Raw genomic sequence first — 18,147 nt, 5'->3', positions numbered from 1 at the left:
TAGGTGAGCCGCAGCGCACTGCCTCATCTGTATATGCACTCCTGTAGCAGCTCCACAGGGGAGGCAACTTTAGCCACTCCCTTACAAATTGCTATTGCGAATGGAGAAAGCGCTTCCGTCGGCGCCTTAATTCCTCTTCTCACGATCTCTACGGGAGGTGATTGATGGAGACTGAATGTGCATCATAGTATAACTCCTATACCGGATCTCTTCTCAGTTTCGCTGTTACACCACCGCTTTTTTTTTTCCAGAGAATCACATTTAAGTTCCATTAGCAATTTAATCTCCGGATCAGGTGCACTAAACTATTACTGTCATAGCAGCGCGGATTGTAATTAGTTCGACTCTGTTTTCAGGACAGGAAGCGCGAAAGTGTTACCCTACAAAAGATAATATAAACGCATTGTATGAACTTTTGTTGTTGTACAGATGCTTTGCATTGCCACTGAACACTGACAACAAGTCTTCCGTTCGCCCAAGCTTCTAGTGCTTTCATCTGTTCGTTACATTTCATATCGTTTCGTACTATTACGCTTAGATATTTAAGCGACGCGACTGGCTTCGGAATCTCTTATTTGCGGACATAATCCAGCATTCATCCACAATTAGTGGAACTGCCATTCTGTATACCGTGGTGAAATTCATTTTACCTGTATTAATAACAAATCTGTAGAACTGTTGTGTCTGTTTGAATACGCTCCTCCAAAGCTACTAGACGAATTTTCGTGGGGGTTTTCGCAGGTAGCTTGAGCATAGCTTGGGACACGGATAGGCTTTATTTCACGGAAAAAAGGATACCATTATTTAAAATTTTCTTAGCTGTATGTTTCTTTCAACACGCTAATCACTTTTATGAGGTTTTCGCAGACGGTTTGAGCATAGCTTCGGGCACCGTATAGGCTATATTTGATCAAAATCGGATAACAAAGAAAAAGATATCGCAACTGAAATTTTTTTCAAAGTAATATTATAAATATGATGTAACGCCGTTTGTCACGCTTTCACGGTTAACTCGCTGAACCAATTTGGATGACATTTGGTACGGACATAGCTTTAACACCGAGGAAGAGCATAGGCTACTTTAGAAAGTGTCTAGTACGGTGTGCTTATCGGTTTGAAGGATACTACGAAAATCAGGGAAAAATATGGACTCCTTGAAAAGTTATTTACTCTTTGACTTTTGGACTTTATCATATTTGTGAAAACGTTTTAGTCGCTTGATACGTGCTATGTGATACTTTTAAAAGTGATGAATACAGTACTTATACATTCAGTGTATTTAATCCGTACTTCCAAGCAGTTTCTTGCAAAATGTACACGTTGTGTAATGTATAGCTCCTCCAGTAGCATGACGTGTAGATTCGCTCTCCTGCCCATGATTTAAAACTTTCCGTGTCTTCTTCTGCTTTTCTTATACCCACAGTTGATTTCATTTGTAGCGCCTTACGTATCTGCTGTGGAGAGTACCCCTTGGCTTCAAAAGTGTCCTCAGGTGTAGAAGCTCGTCCTCCAGACTGTTCCGTCAGCAATGACGTGTGCTCTGTGTACTAGAGTTCTGAGTGTACTCATCGTCTGAGAAGGATGGTGGCAGCTGTTTGCACGTAAATATAAATCCGTATGGGTCGGTTTTCGATATACTGCAAGCATAAATCCATGGTTTTTTGCCATACATAGGAAGCCTACCGTCAAAAATAGGACGGATCCTCAGTAAACACAAAGTTAAAGTGATTTTTCACCCTCCACTAGAGACAGCAGCACTCCTGGGTTCCGTTAACGATAATTTGGTGCTTCGAAAGCCTGGGGTTTTCAAGAGTATGAGTGTGGTCGTTCACACATCGGACAGACGATACGTACAGTCCAGGAGAGATGCACAGACCACCGCAGGTACACCCGGCTATTAAAACCTAATAAATCTGCGATGGCAGACCACTGTATTGACACTGGGCACTCTATGGTCTACGATAACGTCGAAATTTTAGCCTCGACTTCATCTTTCTCGGACTCAGTAGTGAAAGAAGCAATTGGAACTCAGTTGGTGACGAATTTAATTAATAGAGATAGTGGTCTCAGCTTGGACATATCATTGAATCCGGCAATTTCTGTAATAAACTCACAAAGACGTCGTGACGGTGTCGCTCGCAGTAATACATCGATATCACCATATGGATCGACCGCGCAGCCATAGATCTAATTACATGCATATGTCATACCTCTCTGCCGCTGATCAACGTCTCTGGCACCTAGTGCATCTGTGGCCGCATGCGCAGTGGTGCGGTCCGCGTATTTAAAAGGACGGAGCAAGTGCTAGGGCGTCAGTCTCCTCGGCTCACTCTGAAGATGGCTAGACAGTATGCAGCCGACATATTAGAAGAAGAAGTCGAATTTAGGGAACAATAATACTGAGATCTGGTAACTGTGATGAGCAGGGGAGATCCTCGTGTTCACAAAACCAGTCCTGTACGATGCGAGCCATATGAACAATGACCGTGGCGTTTAGGAACACAGCATCGCCTTTGGGGAACAAATACTGTACCATGGGATGGAAGTGATCAGTGAAAATGGTTGCGTAATCCTTGGCAGTAATGATGCCTTGCACATTAACCAAGGGACCCATGGAACGCCACGATATGGCAAGCCAGATTATCACCGAACACTCATCATTTTCCACTCTTGGATTGTAAACTAGGTCCGAAGTTGGAAACAGTGTGAAAGAAGACCCATACGACCAACTGACATCCTTCCAAAGCTCCACAGTGTAGGTTTCATGACTTCGGCACCACTTTTTCCTGTTACGAGTATTTGCATCTCTCACCAGTAGTTTTAGAATTCCAGCTGACCATGCAGTTCTCTGCTTATGGAGCTTCATTCGTATTTTGCTGCTGACAGTGCGACATTTAATACTGTCGTAACTCTGGCAGCTGTCGTCTTATATTCCGTCACAAACCTCTTGAATGATCGTCCGTCACGATCACTCAACAACACTTTCCTCAGCGATGTGACTTAGCAAATTACGATTTTCTGCTTCCCCTTTATGCAGTATAGATCATCGATACAGTGCGTCTTGAAACATCAAACATTTCGGTTCTCTTGTTTACGGAAGCAATCACCATAGGACCTCCAAAATTTGACCATGTTCGAATTCAGTTAGCAACGGCATAATGCACACACAACTACGCAGAAACCTGCCCACAATTTACACTAAGAAGATGTTAAAGATGGAAAGAGGAAACCTACTTGTTCACCTCGGTCTGTTATTTTCAGGATATCGCACGTGAAAAGAGCAAATTGTTTTTCATTTGTAGAGCAGAGAGTGTAGATTCTGCTGCACATGCCAGAAGAGACGATCTTAGGCAAATGCACGAGTTCGCACTGGTCTTTGAAGAGACGTTTGAAATTTGGTAGTCCGTTTGTGACTACCAATTTAAGTAGCTCCGTGATTAACGCATCCGACTCGCCCTCCCGAAAGGAATACATTTCACCAGCCCCACCATCCTATCCTTGCATGTGTGCAGAGTGTTTCAGAAAGACAAGTACATTTTTAATGAGGCGGTATTATATTCTAATTTCTGTAAAACATTAATTACAGAGATGTAACCCAAACAAACACTCACAGTGAAGCAAAGTCAAATGATTTTTCACAAATTCCATATCCGACTTCAACGCGCTTTCGAATGAGTTTGCTTCTACAAGTCGTCCGACTGTTATTTTGTGAATGTAGCCCCATTTATAATATGAACTGTCAATATTCGTAACTAGTGTTTACCGTTTCGTTGTAGACGACCTTTCAACAATCTCCGTGGGTGTAAATCTAAATGGATCTTGGTGACCAAGAAACGTCGCCATTTCTACAGATCCATATCCCGTACAATGCAAGGTTTGAATGATATGTCACCTGATGACTAGAATATGCTGTAGCTCTGTCATCCTGGAAGAACATAATCATTCCTGTAGTCAAAAGAACATTTCCCAGTATCGTTGGAACCTGCCTGTAAATGAAGTCTGGACTAGGCAAAACGCTTAAATCACACAGCAAAATTTGGCAAAAAACTGCACAGTTGAAAAATTAAATTCTGTTAAAACAAGCACAACTTCAGACCTGAAATTCAAAAGTGGCAAATGGAGTACTAACATACAAAAGGAAACTTATCTCTGTAACGAGTTACATCCTTGAAATCAATGTGAAAGGGGCACATTTGATATAGGATGTTTCATTCGAATTAGTCTATACTACAGCCTCCTAAAATATTCACGATTTGTCTTGAAACACCCTGCAGAAGTTAATTCTCATATGTTTCCTTAAATCTACACACGCATATCTCCCTATCCAAGTCTAATCATGTTTTGGGCTTCGTCTCTAATTTCATTCATCCTTTATTCCTTTGTCCTACAAACAGCGGCATCCTCCACATTTAGTAAATTCGACAAATGGTAGTGTCTTCAACGTCGTATCCTTCAACAAATCCTTCCTTTTACTTGTGTTATCATATGCCGACCTTCGTGTCTAATAATTCCACTTACCCTTCATTCCTTTGTACAAAAACAGTTGCTCCCTCTATATTTCACAAATTCAAGAGGCGGTAGTATGCTTAGGAGTGTGTATGCTCTTAATGTTCTTCAAGTTTTTTATAGGTGAGATATTTTGGTGAACTGCAGAGCCATACATTTTCATGGTTTTCCGTGAATGCCGAGATGCTACCGAGCAAGGACATGGCCAATTTCTTTCCCCAATCTGAGATTATACTCCATCTCTAAGGACTTAATTGTCGATGGTACGTCAGATTCCAGTTTTCAAAAATGGCTCTGAGCACTATGGGACTCAACTGCTGTGGTCATAAGTCCCCTATAACTTAGAACTACTTAAACCTAACTAACCTAAGGACATCACACACATCCATGCCCGAGGCAGGATTCGATCCTGCGACGTTAGCGGTCGTGCGGTTCCAGACTGTAGCGCCTTTAACCGCTCGGCCACTCCGGCCGGCTTCCAGTTTTCGCTGATGAACTTGGAGAGGGGCTGCCTGATGACAGTCGGAAAAAAAACCAACTGTGTGTGTTGATGAGAAACGCATGACGTAGACGGCCCAACAGAAGATGGTCACTGTTGGTTATCTAGAGATTATGGCACCGCACTGCCTGAAATTCATATTGATTCGAGTCTTTGAGGATTTCGGCATCAGATGCGTGTGCACCTCCTTAACAGGCTGTTACATTGCTACCTGCCATAGACTAAGAGTCGCTTTTTCACGTAAACAGTCCACCCTCAGGTGACTGGAGCCCCCAGTGACGCTGTCAGTTGCCCTCGGCTAGTAGCCTCCAGTTGATACAATGATCTTTGAGTCAGAGCTGTTAGTGGCGCCACTAGTTGTCCTGAGCTAAAAACGTAGATTTGATAAAATGACCCTTGAGTTACTGGAGCCACTAGTGGCATTACTAAATGCTCTTGGCTAATACTGGCTTTCTGGTTCTTGTGTCACAAGGCAACAATAGAAGCTTCTACACTTGTGAATCATCTGATGCAGTTTATAAATGAGTTATAGTTTATCTATGAGTTTAAGTTTTGTATGATCATTTACAAGTTATGATTTCTGTTTCTGGAAAGGATATCTGACAATAAAGTACCACGCTAGAGTCAAGAAGTAAGAACAGATATACTCCAAGACAATCATGGGACAATACACTCTCAAACTCACCTAGTGGTGTGTGGTGCAATTTGTAACTTCATGTGCCACACCTTTCCAATGTAATGCCAAATGTCAGTACCTTCTGGTGAGATCGAAATTCTCTAATTTCACGTTCATAAACATCATTTGTTGAGAAGTATTTGGATGGAATTATGTTACGTGTCTCTTCTTGCAATACAGGTTCTGACAATTTTACCACCAGACTTACCTAAGTTGCACTTTCTTGTAGCTTCTGCCAGTGGAATAACTTCCCTTTAGCACTTGTCAACAAATCGATGCTGGAATGCACTCACTGCTCATTTAAGGATCACTGTCGTCTTTATCGTTACTGCCAACCCCAAGCACGTAATCAGTATTCAAAAATTGGCCGAGTAGTCGTTTTATATCCTGTCTCTTTTGGAGTCCGTTAAGTTTTCTAAGGGTTCTTCCAATGAATGTCAGTTTAATACCCACCAACACTCAATCTAGTTTTACACGATCATTCCACTCTGGGTGCCTGTGGATTCATACCCCCGAATATCTCACGGTAGTTGGTATTTCCAACGATTGGTTACCAATCATCTGCCGCGCGGGGTAGCCGCGCGGTCAAGGGCGCCTTTTCACATTCCGTGCGGCTTTCCCCGTCAGAGGTTCGAGTCCTCCCTCGGGCATGGTTGCGTGTGTTGCCCTTAGCGTAAGTTAGTTTAAGTCAGATTAAGTAACGCGTAAGCTTAGGGACCGATGACCTCAGCAGTTTGCTCTCATAAGATCTTACCACAAACTTCCATTCTCACCAACCATCTAATCAAAAGCTAATAGGCTTTCTCCCTTTGTGGAAAGCGCAGTGTTGTTGCGGATCGACTGACAGTCCCTCTACCAAGAGCCAGTCCTCTGCTGGGTTTCCTGCTTTTAGCCCGAATATTCTGGTTTTAGGACCTGGACGTACAGTCCATACAAGGAGGTAACGTACCCGTGCACATTTCTCTGTGGTATTACAACGCATTCTCAGACAGCAAGTAAATTACCGTCTACAAATCGACTAGCTGGTAATATAAGACGTTAAGTGCCTTCTCCTCATTCCACATCTGCGGACGCCATCACAGAATTTGCGACACAATCCGCCAGATCATTTATACACATACTCTCTTACCGAACGACCAAAACTTCAAGTGTATCCAAGGAAGTGTGTTGTGTCACTTTCTGTTCATGTTGAATTCTAATGAGCACGCAGACGATGTTAATAGTAACAGACGTTTGCAGATGATGCAGTTATCTATAAAGAAGCACTGTCTGAAGAAAGCGGCACAGATATGGTCGCATATTGTTAAGATGTCAAATTGGTGCAAAGACTGGCTACTTGTTTAAATCTATATAATAATAAAGTTATACACTTTCCAAAACGAAAAAAACATACACTCCTGGAAATGGAAAAAAGAACACATTGACACCGGTGTGTCAGACCCACCATACTTGCTCCGGACACTGCGAGAGGGCTGTACAAGCGATGATCACACGCACGGCACAGCGGACACACTAGGAACCGCGGTGTTGGCCGTCGAATGGCGCTAGCTGCGCAGCATTTGTGCACCGCCGCCGTCAGTGTCAGCCAGTTTGCCGTGGCATACGGAGCTCCATCGCAGTCTTTAACACTGGTTGCATGCCGCGACAGCGCGGACGTGAACCGTATGTGCAGTTGACGGACTTTGAGCGAGGCCGTATAGTGGGCATGCGGGAGGCCGGGTGGACGTACCGCCGAATTGCTCAACACGTGGGGCGTGAGGTCTCCACAGTACATCGATGTTGTCGCCAGTGGTCGGCGGAAGGTGCACGTGCCCGTCGACCTGGGACCGGACCGCAGCGACGCACGGATGCACGCCAAGACCGTAGGATCCTACGCAGTGCCGTAGGGGACCGCACCGCCACTTCCCAGCAAATTAGGGACACTGTTGCTCCTGGGGTATCGGCGAGGACCATTCGCAACCGTCTCCATGAAGCTGGGCTACGGTCCCGCACACCGTTAGGCCGTCTTCCGCTCACGCCCCAACATCGTGCAGCCCGCCTCCAGTGGTGTCGCGACAGGCGTGAATGGAGGGACGAATGGAGACGTGTCGTCTTCAGCGATGAGAGTCGCTTCTGCCTTGGTGCCAATGATGGTCGTATGCGTGTTTGGCGCCGTGCAGGTGAGCGCCACAATCAGGACTGCATACGACCGAGGCACACAGGGCCAACACCCGGCATCATGGTGTGGGGAGCGATCTCCTACACTGGCCGTACACCACTGGTGATCGTCGAGGGGACACTGAATAGTGCACGGTACATCCAAACCGTCATCGAACCCATCGTTCTACCATTCCTAGACCGGCAAGGGAACTTGCTGTTCCAACAGGACAATGCACGTCCGCATGTATCCCGTGCCACCCAACGTGCTCTAGAAGGTGTAAGTCAACTACCCTGGCAAGCAAGATCTCCGGATCTGTCCCCCATTGAGCTTGTTTGGGACTGGAAGAAGCGTCGTCTCACGCGGTCTGCACGTCCAGCACGAACGCTGGTCCAAATGAGGCGCCAGGTGGAAATGGCATGGCAAGCCGTTCCACAGGACTACATCCAGCATCTCTACGATCGTCTCCATGGGAGAATAGCAGCCTGCATTGCTGCGACAGGTGGATATACACTGTACTAGTGCCGACATTGTGCATGCTCTGTTGCCTGTGTCTATGTGCCTGTGGTTCTGTCAGTGTGATCATGTGATGTATCTGACTCCAGGAATGTATCAATAAAGTTTCCCCTTCCTGGGACAATGAATTCACGGTGTTCTTATTTCAATTTCCAGGAGTGTATTACCCTACACTCAAGCGCCCAAGAAACTTGTATAGGTATGCGTATTCAAATCCAGAAATATGTAAACAGACAGAATACGGCGCTGCGGTAAGCCACGCCTGTATAAAATAAGCATCTGTGACGGTTGTTAGATCGGTTACTGCTGCTACAATGGCAGGTTATCAAGATGTAAATGATTTTGAACATGGTGGTATAGTCGGCGCACGAGCGATGGGACACAGCATCTCCGAAGTAGTGATGAAGTGGGGATTTTCCCCTTACGAGCATATCACGAGTGTACCGTGAATATCAGGAATCCGGTAAAACATCAAAACTCCGACATCGCTGCGCCCGGAAAAAGATCCTGCAAGAACTGTGCCAACGACGACTGAAGAGAAACGTTCAGCGTGATAGAAGTGCAACACTTCTGCAAAATGCTGCAGATTTCAAAGCTGGGCCATCAACATGTGTCAGCGTGCGAACCATTCAACGAAACATCATCGACATGAGCTTTTGGAGCCGTACGTCCACTCGTGTACCCTTGATGAGTGCACGACACAAAGATTTACGACTCGATTGGGCCCGTCAACACCGATATTGGACTATTGACGACTGGAAACATGTTGCCTGGTCGGACGAGTCTCGTTTGAAATTCTATCGTGCGGTCGGAGGTGTACGGGTATGGAGACAACCTCATGAATCCATGGACTGAATCCATGGACCCTGCATGACAGCAGGGAACTGTTCAAGCTGGTGGAGGCTCTGTAATGGTGTGGGGCATGTGCAGTTCGAGTGATATGGTACCCTTGATACGCCTACATACGACTTTGACATGTGACACGTACGTAAGCATCCTGTCCGATAATCTGCATCCATTCATGTCCATTGTTCGTTCCGATGGACTTGGGCAATTTCAGCAGGACAATGCGACACCCGAAACGTCCGGAATTGCTACAGACTGGCTCGAGGAACACTCCTCTGAGTTTAAATGCTTCCGCTAGCCACCAAACTTCCCCGAATTGAACATTATTGAGCAATCGGTCATCTCGTACAAATCTATTTCTGCATCCGTAGTTCGCAAACGACCTGACAGTGTGTGGTGGACGGTACTTCTGGTCCCACTATCTGAGCAGGCTTTCCTGTTCCATCCACGAATGGCGCGTGTAGCCCTCACCTTACGTTTGTGAAACGAGCTACTGTGTCTATTTGCGCCACACTGACAGTATAGCGAGACTACTGTTTGTAAGTGAGCAAATCTGTTACAAGCACGCAGTGTCTCTATTTAAGCTCCTACCTACAATATTTTGCAGATTCTCGTCCCTCCATAGATAGCGCAGGTTGCTGGCTCGTCGCGCCGACAGTGCTGCAAGTTGTAAGAATTCGTACCAATAGGAACCTGGCAAGGAACTAAATATTCTTGGTTGAATAACGCCACCAAATAACTATTGGGATGCCACATGTTTATTGCTGGAAACTAATCCAAGTGTACGCCACTGAAAACGTTCGTCTCACAGGACGCAGTAACCCATCACTTGGGTTAAACAGTTGCAATCTTATAATCGTTAATATATACTCGTCGTCGGTGGGTAATTATTCTAATTTGTATGACAACCGCGTTTGAATCACGTCCATTTGAGTCCGACACGGCCATTCGACCGCCCCCACCTTGCTATTCAATTCTTGGAGCTTCCCAACACCAAAATGTTCTCGATCAATCTAGTGCTAGGATTCGTTTCGTTTTCTTAAATCGCATGGTTCCTCTCAGGCAATGAGAAATTAAAACACACAGTTTGACGTCACCTATTCGCTAAGTGACCAGTGCGATTTCACTGAAAATTATATCATCTGCTCTCGCTCTGCCTATGCTGGTTATTAGTTCATAAGGTCCCGAAGTCTAATCAACTAAATATGGAGAAATGAACAAGGAATCTAGTGTATACGTATTACACCTGTTGTAATAATATTAGTCAGTAAGGCACCATATGATACCTAATTTCTCTAAGATTCTTATCGTGATCATTTCGTGGGACAAACGTTGGAGGAACTAAAATGTTTCCCGGCTTTTCATGGCACACAAGCTCTTGAAATTTCAGCAGTAAACATGTCCGTGATGCACAACGCATCTCTTGAAGCGTCTGCCGCTGGAGTTAACGGAGCATCCCCTTAACGCTATCCTGGCTGCTAAAGGACCCTATGACAAAACACGCCGCTCTTTGTTGGATATTCTCTATCTCTTCTATTAATACCTATGCTTGACAGTTTGTAGGGATACGAATTATAGCCATCACACACGTTCAGTCGAAGCAGTTGGCAGACTGCAGTTCATTGGTAGAATGCAATGGATATGTAACAAGTCTACGAAGGAGATCACTTACAAAAAACTCGTCCATCCTAGAATATTACTCAATTGTATGGGATCCATACCACAAATGGTAGAATTGGATATTGGACGTGTAAAAAAAAAAAAAAAAAAAAAAGGTAAGAAAAGGGGCAGCACGAATGGTCACAGGTCTATTTCACCCCTGGAAGATGTTGAAGAAAACTGCACTTGACAGATAGTGGAAAATAAACGAAAACTACCCCAAGAAAGTCTAATTACAATTTCTCAAGTTAAAGCTTGCAGCAAAAAAGGAAATGTATTATGACATTGTTGCCTGTGGTAACCCACTGGGTGGGCTCAGCTCTTGCCGGAAACAGTTTTTTCTTCTGTGCAGATATGTGAGAATTGTGTCGTTTGTGTAGTTGTAGAGTGTAGGTGAGAGTAATGGACGAATGTATAGTGCAGTATTTATGCTTGTGTCGCATGATGATGGTGAAAAATGGAGAGGTGAAACACTTACGCTACTCCTCTTAAACAGAACCAATGGGACTGCTAAGCTTTACATCCCAATCCATCGGATGCATCGCCATCGAGTTTCACATGTCTTTACTTCACGACGCACCGAAGAGAGATTTCTGCTTGCTTGCGGGGGACCTATATGATATATTTCAGCTCTTCAGTGTATAATGCCTGACAAACGAATCAGCCAGAATGCATGGGTCTGTGTTTATGTAACTCCATACACGTATATAATATCAGCTGGTATGCTACAGACTGGAGCTGGAGCTCTCTGTGATAGGTAGAACGGCATTAGTGTTCTCATATTTAATGTTGTAGAGTATACAAGCGGCGTGAACAGTGTTAGGTGTTGAGTGATCACTCTGAAGGGCACAGAGTTACCACGTATTCTAGGGAGCCAGTGCTGTCAACAGATGGCAGAGTTTGAATGAGGCCTCATTGTAGGCATCTATGCGACGAGATGATTCAAAGATGAAACAACCAGATTTATGGAGCATTTAGATCTGACAGTGGAGCGATGATGTGCTCCATGGGAAAAGAGAGAGCCTACATACTCCTCGTCAAGGTTCTGGTCAACGACGTATGACCAACACAAGACTGAATCGCCATATTGTGCACCAAATGCATCGTAACCAATTCATATTTCCACCTGCCATACGGGAACAAGTAGCAGCCTCCCTGCAATATTCTATGACGTCCCACATCATTGGGAGGAGACCAGCAGCAGTCTAAGGAAATACCGCCCCATGCATAGGCTGCCCTTAACACCACAACACAAATGGTTTGCGTTTGGAGTGGTGCTGTAACTGGGAAGCATGGACAGCTGATAAATGGGGTCGCATTGTGCTCACCAATAAATCGCGTTTCTGCATTATATCTGATGATGGTTACCCAGTGTTTTGGGGAGCCATAGCGATGTTACTGCTGGTGTCACGGTGTGGGAAGCCAACGAGCATGACTTCAGGTCACGGAAGGTAAAGACTGAGCCAACTCTGATGGCACAGCAGAACGTCTTGGACGTCCTGCCTCCTAATTTGTTACGTCTCATGTAAGTATTGTAGTGCCATTTTTTAACAGGACAATGCTTGTCCACAAATGGCACATCTCTCTACGAACTGTCTGCTTGATGTTGAAGAGTTCCCATGGACTGAACGAACCTTAGATCTGTCCTAAAAGAACGTTTGGGATCAGTTCGGATGCAACGCCATCGAAGTGCCCATACCCAAGATATCAACAACCGAGTCAGTGCGTGCATCCAAGCCAGAGCGAGTGAAATGTCATACTGAGAGGAAGTTATAACTGCCAAGTTATTTGTAAATTTTGACCGATTTTGTAACCACTGAAGTAACATCACAAGCCCCACAACCTGTTAGCTTAGGCTGGTCCATTGATCGTGACCGGGCCAAATATCTCACGAAAGCGTCAAAGGAAAAAACTACAAAGAAAGAAACTTGTCTAGCTTGAAGGGGGAAATCAGATGGCGCTATGGTTGGCCCGCTAGATGGCGCTGCCATAGGTCAAACGGATATCATCTGCGTTTTTTTAAATAGGAACCTCCATTTTTTATTACATATTCGTGTAGTACGTAACGAAATATGAATGTTTTAGGTGGACCACTTTTTTCTCTTTGTGATAGATGGCGCTGTAATAGTCACAAACATATGGCTCACAATTTTAGACGAACAGTTGGTAACAGGTAAGTTTTTTAAATTAAAATACAGAACGTAGGTACGTTTGAACATTTTATTTCGGTTGTTCCAATGTGATACATGTACCTTTGTGAACTTATCATTTCTGAGAAGGCATGCTGTTACAGCTTGATTACCTGTAAATATCACATTAATGCAATAAATGCTCAAAATGATGTCCGTCAACCTCATTGCATTTGGCAATACATGTAACGACATTCCTCTCAACAGCGAGTAGTTCGCCTTCCGTAATGTTCGCACATACAATGACAATGCGCTGACGCATGTTGTCAGGCGTTGTCGGTGGATCACGGTAGCAAATATCCTTCAACTTTCCCCACAGAAAGAAATCCGGGGACGTCAGATCCGGTGAACGTGCGGGCCACGGTATCGAGCTCCGACGACCAATCCATCTGTCATGAAATATGCTATTCAACACCGCTTCAACCGCACACGAGCTACGTGCCGGACATCCATCGTGTTGGAAGTACATCGCCATTCTGTCATGGAGTGAAACATCTTGTAGTAACATCGGTAGAACATTACGTAGGAAATCAGCACACATTGCACCATTTAGATTGTCATCGATAAAATGAGGGCCAATTATCCTTCCTCTCATAATGCCGCACCATACAGTAACTCGCCAAGGTCGCTGATGTTCCACTTGTCGCAGCTATCGTGGATTTTCCGTTGCCCAATAGTGCATATTATGCCTGTTTACGTTACCGCTGTTGGTGAATGACGCTTCGTCGCTAAATAGAACGCGTGCTAAAAATCTGTCATCGCCCCGTAATTTCTCTTGTGCCCAGTGACAGAACTGTACACGACGGTCAAAGTCGTCGCCATGCAATTCCTGGTGCATAGAAATATGGTACGAGTGCAATCGATTTTGATGTAGCATTCTCAACACCGAAGTTTTTGAGATTCCCGATTCTCGCCCTATTAGTCTACTACTGATGTGCGAATTAGCCGCGACAGCAGCTAAAACACCTACTTGGGCATCATCATTTGTTGCAGGTCGTGGTTGACGTTTCACATGTGGCTGAACTCTTCCTGTTTCCTTAAATAACGTAACTATCCGGCGAACGGTACGGACACTTGTATGATGTCGTCCAGGATACCGAGCAGCACACATAGCACACGCCCGTTGGATATTTTGATCACAATAGCCATACATCAACACGATATCGACCTTTTCTGCAGTTGGTAAACGGTCCATTTTAACGCTTTTAATGTATCACGAAGCAAATACCGTCCGCACTGGCGGAATGTTACGTGATACCACGTACTTACACGTTTGTGACTATTACATCGCCATCTGTTACAAAGCGTAAAAAGTGGTCCAACTAAAACACTCATATTCCTTTACGTACTACACGAATATGTAATAAAAATGGAGGTTCCTATTTTAAAAAACGCAGTTGATATCCATTTGAGCAATGGCAGCTGCATCTAGCGGGCCAACCATTGCGCCATCTAGTTTCCCCCTTCAAGCTAGACAAGTTTCTTTCTTTGTAGTTTTTTCGTTTGATGTTTATTTCGTGAGATATTTGGCCCGGTCACTATCATTGGACCACCCTGTATAAAACAAACACAGTCTGTATAGGTCTCGAAGGCCCAACGGTACCGACCGGCAGCCGTGTCATTGTCAGCTCTTAGGTGTCATCGGATGCTTGACACGTGGTCAGCACATCGCTCTTCCGGTCGTTGTCAGTTTTCGTTGCTATAATACGCACTAAAAAAAAAAAAAAAAAAAAAAAAAAAAAAAAAAAATAAATTTTGTGTTTCACGTGCGATGATTGAACGTAATGTATAATACACGATAATAGTTAAAAGTATAAAACCAATTTAAATAGTGCTTGAAAGCTGTTATTACGTAGTTGGATTTTAAAGATGTTACACATAAATCGGTATTTCGCAATGCAGCTGCCACACAACTTCATTTTGATAATGTGTGATGCACGAAGTTATATTTCATGCATTCAAGCTTGTTTTAAATAACCTTTACTTTCGATATAATGTCTTTTATTGTGTATCACATGTAGTTGTGTGGCAGCTGCGGTATGACATACCGATTTTCTTATAATACCTTTACTATCAAAGTGGTCTTAATAAAATTTTCAAATTACTGCTTGAGATTTGCGTACAAACAAAAAGTATTGTAACGCTCGGCGACAGTATAGAAGAAACAAGAGCCAGAATGAAATTTCCACTCTGCAGCAAAGGGCGCACTAACATGAAACCTCCTGGCGGATTAAAAGTGTGTGCCGGACCGAGACTGGAACTCGGGACCTTTGACTTTCGCGGACAAGTTCCCTAGCGGTTGAGCTACCCAAATGCTCCGCAAGTGAAAATTCATTCTGGAAACATCTCCCAGGCTCCGCCTAAGCCATGTCTCCGCAGTACCCTTACTTCCAGGAGTGCCAGTCCTGCAAGTTTCGCAAAAGAGCTTCTGTGAACTTTGGAAGGTAGGAGACGTGGTACTGGCGGAAGCAAGGCTGTGAGGACGGGTCGTGAGTGGATCGTGCTTGGATATCAGATGATCCGCCTCGGTAGCCGAGTGGTCAGTGCGGCTGACTACCATGCAGGACGCCTGGGATAGATTCTCGGCCAGGTGGCAGGTGCCGAGCGGGTTAGCTTGGGGTCTGGGTGTTGTGTTGCCCTCATCATCCTATCGTCATCGCAGCTATGCAAGTTACCGAAGTGGTTTCAAATTAAAAGGCTTCCACCCTGCGCTCGCTTACCCCATACGATAATTTCATTTTACCGGCACGGTTCTAAACATTCTGCGTGGTTTCTGTTTGTTCTATATCGTGTCTCCCTACCACTTTAGCGCAACGACGCTCTGAGCGTGTTTTTTAGGGAATTGACTAGTTTGAACCTGGGACCTGTTGCTGGTAAGGAGACGCCAGACCACACATGACATGTAGAATTCAGAAGAGTTCAGTGAGACTAGCCATGATATAACCAAATACTTAATGATTTCAGCGTCAGCTCCACTGCACTCCTTGTAAAAGAATCTTAATACTAACTAAATTTAGTGGAAGGGGTTCAAGGCTTTCCTATTTTTAGTTATCTGGTAAAATAACGTCGAAAAAGCAGTTAATTTTACCATTGGAAATTTTATTCTACTCACAAAATATCGTTTATAAATTGCACTATTGATAAAAGGAAATGTTTTAATACAGGATGGTAAAAACCAATTGCGTTCAACAAAAATGTGAACGAATATTCCCTGACTGGGTTTCCAAGTTCTACAATGGATCGAAGGATGACCTATGCCATATGACATCTATAATCTAGGTTTAAATTAAGTTTCACAAGAGAGAAAACTATCAAAATGGTCTACAGTGACCCTCAATTACCTTTAATTACTTATCTAACTTGTTGTAAATTATAGTGGCTGATGTGGCTTCTCAATAACTATATAACAGAAAAATCATCGCGTTTCAGATTTCTACTTCAAGTGGCAAATGTGAACACCATGAGCTTTAATTGACGATCGACATTAGTATTACGCAAAAAGGGGATGTAATAGATGAGACTTCTGCAGTTCTGAGTGAGGCCTTATGCGCTCAAAAATGCGGCATCGCGTGCGTTCATTATCTTGTCGGTGTTCGTTAGGGGGCGGCGGCCGGCGCAGCTCCGTCCAGCTCGCCCTCTTGGAAGGAACTCTTCTCTAACTTCTCCTTACTACAATTTACCGAAGTTGGTTAAAAAAAAAACTATCTGGCTGTGTTTTCATCTGACCAATCAGGGTCTGAATGTTAACCTTCAGCTCCGCCTATAAAAATTCTGTCTGTCCAATGAGAAACATTATACTTTTCGTGGTGGGGCAATGTTTTTAAAGTTTGCAACGTGAAAGAGAAGCGAAAAAGTCTCAGGCTAAAACTTGCAGCTGGTATGGTCCTTTAGTGTTATCGTAAGATCTATACTGTTCTTGTGGAGGGCTCTATCTTTTAACATGGGCAGGGGGGTGGTCCTAACGTAACAGAGACGCGAAAAAGTCTCACGCTGAAACTTGCGGGTGGTGTAGCCCTTTTTGTGTTATCGTAAGATCTATACTGTTCTTCTGGAGGGCTCTAGCTTTTAACATGGGCTGGGGGGTGGTCCTGATGTAACAGAGACGCGAAAAAGTCTCACGCTAAAACTTGTGGGTGGTGTGGCCCTTCTTGAGTTATCGTAAGATCTATACTGTTCTTCTGGAGGGCTCTAGCTTTTAACATGGGCTGGTGGGTGGTTCTAACGTAACAGAGACGCGAAAAAGTCTCACGCTAAAAACTTGCGGGTGGTGTGGTCCTAGCAGTTAGCTGACGACGTGGGTGTCCGTCCGTCCCTTATCGTAGGGCCTTCCAGCTTAACACGGTTCTGATTTCGGCTTCTGTTCTCGTTTCTCCCCTCGGAACTGCGTCTGTCTCACAGTGGGAAAGTATGACATGCATTTAGGCATTCTTGTGTTAGTCTGTGGTATTCCATTTGCTCACTCGTTACTCGTATTACTTTGGTTAATTTAATGTCACGATTTATTCGGAGCTATGTGACATACTACTGGATTTGCTTATCATGTCAGGGTTTTCATGGAAGGTGTTGGGTTTGCCTGACACCTTACACGGTAGCTCAGCGTGTTCTGTAAAATAAAGAAAGTGAGTGAAGTATTCAACAATCAACTTTATCAGATGTTACATCACGTTCGTTCAGACAAAATGTGAGAACAATGGCGATCAAAGTGAAGGAATAACAAAAAGAAGTCGGTGGAGCTCCTGCCCATGAAAGGAAAAGGCCTCGGGTTGCAGTCTCGATCCGGCGCACAGTTTTATTGTGCCAGGAAGTTTCAAGAAATGAGAGAATTATCAGTGTCAATATTTATTTTATCTACAGTATCTAGTCTGATATGAGTATGTTAACTGCAAATCGAAAATCTGTTGCTCTAAATAAAACAGACCGAGTACCAACTTAGATTTTGCTCGTGTAGGTTTTACATTTCGTGACATATTTCACGTAATTAACTCGCGGTAAATTTCTTTTATAGCACATGTTTTTCATAGTGATGCAAGGGCTGTTTCCTATCGGAACAGCTGTAGATCAAACATAGTTGCAGATCAATCACATGTACTTACACAGCGTCCTTAAATCACTTATGGGC

This window comes from Schistocerca serialis, chromosome 8, assembly GCF_023864345.2.
Source record: "Schistocerca serialis cubense isolate TAMUIC-IGC-003099 chromosome 8, iqSchSeri2.2, whole genome shotgun sequence".
NCBI classification, from domain to species: Eukaryota; Metazoa; Arthropoda; class Insecta; order Orthoptera; family Acrididae; genus Schistocerca; species Schistocerca serialis.
The sequence above is the reverse complement of the archived record's forward strand: the minus strand, read 5'-3'. Positions refer to the sequence as shown.